This window comes from Lissotriton vulgaris, chromosome 2_1 (genome assembly GCF_964263255.1).
Source record: "Lissotriton vulgaris chromosome 2_1, aLisVul1.2, whole genome shotgun sequence".
In the NCBI taxonomy this organism is placed as follows: domain Eukaryota; kingdom Metazoa; phylum Chordata; class Amphibia; order Caudata; family Salamandridae; genus Lissotriton; species Lissotriton vulgaris.
Window position 1 is genome coordinate 2,117,755,468 of NC_141687.1, and position 7,586 is coordinate 2,117,763,053.

Consider the following 7,586-nt stretch of genomic DNA (forward strand, 5'->3'; position numbering starts at 1 on the left):
GTTAACTGGGTGAGTGGCTTGGCTAGAAATGCATACTGGGGAATCCATTGTCTGCAGTACGAGGTGAGGCCTATGAAGGCCCGCACTTCCTTTTGTGTCTGGGGTTGTGGCATATTTGCAATTAACTGAATGCGATCGGGAGTGAGCTGTCTCCCCACTTTGGACAGCAAGTGACCCAAGTACACAACTTGCTGAACACAGAATTGTAGCTTCGAAGGAGACACCTTGTGCCCCTTGTCGGCCAGGAAATGTAAAACTGTCAATGATGCTTTTTCACATTCGGGCTCACTTCGTGCGGTGATCAATAGATCATCGACGTATTGCAGTAAAGCTGTGTTAACTGGCATTTGAATACAATCTAGTTGTCTTTTCAGTGCTTGACTATAGATGCTGGGGCTTTCTGTGAATCCTTGAGGTGCGCGTGAAAATTTGAAGCTGCGTCCATTTAAACTGAATCCGAAGAGATATTGGCTCTCTGGATCAATAGGCACGCTGAAGAAGGCGTTCTTGAGATCAATTACAGTAAAGAACGTTGCTTCTGAATCAATGGCAGTCAATAAGGATGAGATATCCGGGACCACAGGATACTGTGGAATAATGCATTTATTTAATTCTCGAAGATCAATCACCAGCCGATATACTGGCGGTGCATTGGGATCAGTACGTTTAAGAATCGGAATGATGGGTGAATTACAGATATTGGAGTCGGTCTCGACGACCACTCCTTGGGCAATGAGCTCTTCAATGATTTTCAGTAAAGCCACTACAGCATCTGGTGGTAACTTGTATTGTCTGATTCTGGGTAATACAACACCTGTCTTGAGTGTAACACGGTATGGTGTAATGTGCATACAACCTACATCAGTTGGGCCTTTTGCCCATAAGTAATCTGGTACATTTTTCAATCTGACATCAAATTCACGCAGAACATAATGACCCTTGAAATCCCGCAGAAAGAGTCTAACTCCCTCCGGGGAACAGCATATTATAGCTCCTAGAGCCTTCAATGTTTTAATTCCTAACAGATTTTCTGGACATGATTTCGTGAGTAACAGGTCTGTAACACGTGATAATGGACCCACAGCCAGGGGAACTGGTTCTGATACCTCATTTACAATAGGCTGTCCTGAAAAACCAAGGGAAACATTTTGTGAGCCTGAGAGGGGTGCCCCTGGAACTTCATCATGGCTGATTGTAGTGCGACTTGCCCCTGTGTCAATTAAAAACTTTCTGTCTTTTCCCAATACTTGACTGTGTACATAAGGACCTTCTTGATCTACAGGAATCTCAATAAGAGGCAAGCCACCTTCCCTCTCTAGGCTGTTTCATGTATATCGGGAATATTCGGGATAAGCGGACTGGGCGTACTGATACATCTGTTGTGAGACTTGCTGAGACGCGGCAATAGGTTGTGGCTGCGGTATCGCTACTGTCTGTGCTGGAGTCGAAGAAGCATGCATAGGCTGTGTACTCTGTGTATTCTGTGAAGACTGATGCTGGTTATGGTCCTGTCTAGGCGGATGCGGTCTTTCCTTAGTTTTACCTGTCGCTATGTTATGTTTCAGAACGGGGCATTCGTGTACGTAGTGACCTGGCTGCTTGCAGTAATTACATGTCCCTTTAACGGGAGCTGTAGTGTGACTTGTCTGGGTCGCACCCTTTCTGTGACCGTCGGATGGGATCGTCTGAGCTACTAACATTTTCATCTTTGTGTCTTTCATACGTTTCTGTTCCTGATCTTGTTCTTCTCTAATTCTGTTCTGATGATATTGTAACATCTGTAACATCTGTGATGGCGTATTTGCTTGCCATGTACTCTCAACCTTGTACACACGGTTTTTAACTAACGGTAGGGAATTCTCGACTAACTTTGATACAAAAAGATGCGGGTACGACTCGCTACTTGGCTGGAGGCCACTATTGATAATAAAACATTTCTCGAATCTTGAATAGAAGTCACTAGTATCTTCATCATGTTTCTGTTTACAGGACGAGATTGCATCCCAATCCTCTTTTCTAGTTGTCAATAACCTGGGCAGGACCTGTACTATCAAACCTGGTAATGCTTTAGTTTTGTCCCCAAGGCCTAACCCTGGGACCCGTTTCTTTTCTTCATCCTCTATTTCTGCCCAGGCAATCTTTGTGTCTCCCACCTCCCATTCCTTTTCCTTCAGTTTCTCGAATATACCCGTAGGCAATAATACTTTCAACATTTTCATGATATCATCATATGTGTAATCCCCCATTAGTAACATGTCTTTAAGCTCTCTATGAAAACCTGCAGGGTCTTTATCATGACACGGGACTAGTTTCTTCATTTCTAACAGTTCTAATTTGGTCAGAGGCGTGTGTACATACACGCGTTTCAAGGTTTTATCCTCACCCATAACAGGGTGCACTTCTCGTAAGGGGTTCTGACTTTCTATACTACCCCCGCATTGCATGTGGTACATTTTCCTTTCTGGAGGTGGGGCGGGAACATATTCAGAGCTTACAAAGGTATTATATCTGTGTCGCTGTTCTAGAATTATTTGAATTAGTTTGGTGCTTAAACCTCTCCATCTATCCATGAGTAGTGCTTCTAGTGTTTCGTGTAAGGGACCTGGATCAGAATAGTGCTTTCTGTATTTGATAAGAAGGTGCTGAATCATGTATACACCTGCTAACTTTTGTTCGTCGGGGGAGAGGTTCAGAAATGTCTGTGCTACTGTGTCATCATTATATATGTCTGCATTTTCGGCCCATGATACAGCTGATCGGGCTAGTTCTTGTTCATCCATAGAATTGAGTACATGGTACCCAACTCGGTCTCGAAGCCTTTTATCAGTTTCCTGGAACTGATGCTCAGCAGAATTCGGATTTGTCAAGGCCGAGAAGAAAACTCTCTTGCTCTCTGGACGGATACCCTTCCTAAGGTAAGTTCCCTTACCTACATATGCTATGGTGCCTACATTTCATTCGGATTCTTCCTGTTCTTCTTCCTCCTCGGAGGAAGCCTTTTCTTTCCCTTGCTCGTGTACTGCTATCACTGCTTTCCTAATCTTCTTGTACATAGAGGCTATGCAATTCTGTCTGTCATGTTTTCCTTCAGCTATATTTTGACCCCACTTGTTCAATGCATCTAATTCACTCTGATCTGTTCCGGGCCTGTCTCGTTCTCTTATTAGACAATTTATGAAAAAACGTAGTATCAGTGCTTGCATGTCGACTTTCTGTTTCTCCATGGCATCCTTAATACTGTCAGGGTCTTTCCCTGTCTGAACAAACTCATATATTCTATCTAGACGCTCCTTCATTCCTACATAGCATAACAGGTTATCAGTAGCAGATCTTAACCGTAATGATGCCAATATCATTAAATCGTCCTTTCCGGGTACTGGATCATATCTGCAAACTGACATGTTTTCCTTTAATGTGTCAAGGCGGGATGAATTAGAGGAATGGGGGGATCTGTACGTAAGAGGACTCTGCATACCTCTGAGATTGAATCTGTGAGTTGGTGGCGGGGTCTGAGGACCCGCGGTCGCACCTCCTGAAGCGGAAGCTTGTGCATTACCTCCCTGTGGAGTCTGTATCTGAACTTGAACTTGTCGTTTAGGTGGATCAGGCAAACGTGGTTTCGGTAGGTCAGTTTTGAGTACAGGAAGCGGCGGGGCTGGCGGAACGGGAGAAGTCTGTTGTGGAACTGGCGAGGCATGATCTGGGGGCGGGGTGCCGCCCCCGTCCCTGTCGGCAGGCAGGGCACGAACGGGCAGATTGGTGTAAGCTGGTGCTACATCTTCTAAGTATGAATTTAGGAATATGTCTTTAGTAGTCTTGTGCATTACTTTAGTTGGAACTAATGGTGACGGCAAATTTTTTGGTATTTCTGAAATGGCGTCAGGTGTACCCTCGGCCAAAAGATACATGTTGTTCACTTGGCTATTTCAGATGCGATCTATTTGTTCTGATTTTACTCGAATTCCTTCAATAACTAATTCGTTTTCTTGGGCCTTTTCTGATTCTTTAAGTCTGTCTTCTCTACGAAGTGCTCTTTCAGCACGTTTATGTGATTCCTTACGCCAAAATTCTATGGCGTCTTTCTGAGATTGTCTGGCTTTCTTTTTCCGTAATGCCTCTTCTACCTTTATGATGCACTCGGCATCCCATGTTCCATTAATTGGCCATCGGTATCTTTCCTCTAGGTGCTTTGTATAATCGGTCCATAATTCTAGATACAATATGGCGTCTATGCCATGTTTGTTATACATGAAATTACCTGGAGTGTCCCTAGGGGGGATCGGAATTTCTTCCTCTAACATCCCTTTCCTAGTTCCTATCTGCTTTAACTTGTTGAAAAACGGCATTGTACCTACTTGATACTGAAATGCTCAATCCCTGATACTTAATTCTGAATTTAACTAGTTATACAAGGAAACACAATAATGCACATAAAAAAACAGTCACATTCATACCACGACATTAATTACATGAAAAGACATTTGAGACATAGATGACTACCCCCTATACTGGATGTACTGCTCAACAGTACAGATACACTGGTGTAACAGTGCAAAAATTCAGAAATTCGGAATACTAGATATACTGCTAAACAGTACAGATACACTGCCTAAAAACAGTGCAGACCGGACTTGTGTACCCAAACCCGTCTAGATACGACCCAGCAACGGTACTCACCGGGAAGCACGGAAACAGAAGGCCTCGGAAAACTCGACTGGACTCGACTCGAAACTTCGGAAAACTTCGGGAAACTTCGGAAAATTTCGGAAAACTTCGGAAAACTGGTGGGCCTCTTGACACCTCGGACCTTGCTTCTTTCGGCTAGGCTCTGGTCGGGATCCTCCGCACTCCTCACCGCCTCGTCTGGGCACTGATCGCAGTCTTCGTCACCTCCGTGGGTCAGAGGGAGATGCAGGAAATCCTGCCGATACGCGTATGTTCCGGCTAACTGACGGCAGGGGACACAGGTTGCAACGCACCAACCGGCGCGTGAGGTGGGGGAGGGGTCCCTATTCGGGCGCCAAAATGATGTAAATAAATAATTTACTCTCTTAATTTCTATGCAGGTAAGTACTTAATCAATAATAACTCAGATCGGGTGAAAAAAAGACAGAGTCCGTGGTGTTAGAGTTCTAAGGGGTTTTATTCCTTAAAAAGGAATGGTCATGGCCAAGATATCATGTTCTGACCACCACACAGGGTGTCAGAAGGGATAGAGCGCGCTGCATTTTATTAACAGTACATAGCTTATATACTTATTGTACACCATTGAAAATAGTATAGAAGGCGTAACAGCTGAGAGAAGACAAGATAACAATATACACGTGGTACATGTGCGTAATCAAGAGGCGTGAACTAGAGGTGTGTTCTGGAAACGTCACTGATAGGTGTCACAAAGGGGTGGCACTAACAGAAAATGTGGCAATGTCAGCAGAAATCGGAAGCTTGGATGCGCGCGCAGCTGCATGACGTGTAATTGGAGGGGTGCAGGGGACTTGACATTTACACTGACAGAAAGAGACAGAAGTCTGGCATGTCAGATCAACTTGTGCTTCTATCATATCTGATATCTGATGTTTAGGAACTAAGCTATCTGGGCAGAAAGGTCTCTAGAGCAGAAGCTATTCTATACTTGCTGTGAGTGCGTGTATAAGCGCCTGGGTGTCTGCATGAGAAGCGTGGGGGCATGGGGCCTTCCATGGAAGCATGGCAACGAAGCTAGGAATTACTTGCACAGAGACAGGTCGGCCCTTTAGCCCTGCAGCTGAGGAAGGATGTTTACTGAAGCTAGCAGGCAGGAATGTATTTTCGGGGAGGGAAACAGATAACGCGAAGGTTATAGTCAATCTTGGCAGGCAGCAGGCTGAGCCGAGCGCGAGGGGCCGCGCTGAAAGTAAGTCAGAGTTCACGAGTACAGGGGCTGCCTGGGCAGAGATTTCTCGGAGTCAGAAGCCAGAAAAGAGGTTCGGTGGCAGAGATTCAGGGTCTACTTCAGCCAGGGCTGGAAAACGTAGGAGTACACTACAAAAAGACGTTGGCATAGCATACTTAGAAACGGACCATTCAACCCATTCATGGTGGGTCTGAAAGAGGACATGTTAACGTTGGACGCAAACGTATTTGCGTCTTTATAGCTGGTACAGGAGGGAAGTTACATGCACTTTAACCTCGTACATGGAGTCGGTGGGGTACTCGCTAGGGAACACAACTTGACCATAAAATTTATATTACCTCAGTCAGACCGGGGCACCAACTTCATTTCCAACAAAATGAAGTCTCTGTGGAAGGAGTGTGGGGTAACCTACAAGTTCACCACTCCTTACCACCCTCAAGGAAATGGGCTGGTTGAGATATTCAACCGGACCCTTAAAGGCATGATCATGGGTCTTGAAGAACCAATGAGGCAGAAATGGGACGTCCTCTTGCCATGCCTGTTGTTTGCTTACCGAGAGGTGCCGCAAAAGTCTCTAGGGTTCAGCCCCTTTGAGCTTTTTTATGGTCACCCGGTAAGAGGACCTTTGAGTCTGGTCAAAGAAGGCTGGGAGCAATCTCCCAGGAAACCTCCCCAGGATGTATACAGTTACATGCTGGCCTTTAGGAACCAGACTCGGCGCTTCAGAGATCTTGCTCAGGCAAATCTGGAGGCCAGCCAGGAGGAGATGAAGCGCTGGTACGACCGGAATGCCACTCTGGTAGAGCTTCAGCCTGGTCAGGAAGTTTGGGTCATGTCCCCTGTGGAACCTTGTGCGCTCAAGGACAGGTGGACTGGACCGTTTAAGGTTGTGGAGAAGAAGAGCGATGTCACCTACTTGGTGGACTTGAAATCTCCCAGGAACCCCTTGAGGGTCCTGCATGTCAACCGGTTGAAGCCCCACTTAGAAAGGTCCGAAGTGGGCATGCTCCTAGCTACAGATGCTGGAATGGAGGAGGAGAGTGAGCCTCTCCCTGACCTCCTGTGTGCTAAAGAGCAAGATGGGTCAGTGGATGGTGTTGTCCTCTCTGACACACTGACCCTTGAGCAGAAGCAGGATTGTCGCCAACTGTTGGGACAATTCCCTGATCTGTTTTCCTTGGTTCCGGGTGTCACTCATTGGTGTGTCCATGATGTTGACAGCGGAGACAGCCCTCCTGTGGAGCACAAGGCTTACAGGGTGACTGACAAGGTCAGAGCATACATTAAGGAGGAGGTCTCCAAAATGCTTGCCTTAGGGGTAGTTGAGTCCTCTAGCAGTCCTTGGGCCAGCCCAGTGGTCTTGGTCCCGAAGGCTGCAGCGCCTGGTGCTTCACCAGAACTTCGGTTCTGCGTGGATTACCGAGGACTAAATTCAGTCACCAAGACTGACGCGCACCCCATCCCCAGAGCTGATGAGCTCATCGATCGGTTGGGGGCTGTACGGTACCTTAGCACGTTTGATCTAACGTCTGGGTACTGGCAGATCGCCTTAACTGATGGGGCAAAAGAGAGGTCAGCATTCTCCACACCAGATGGGCTATACCAGTTCCGGGTGATGCCCTTTGGGATGAAGAATGCCCCTGCCACCTTCCAGAGGTTGGTCAACCAGGTCTTGGCTGGACTGGAGGACTTC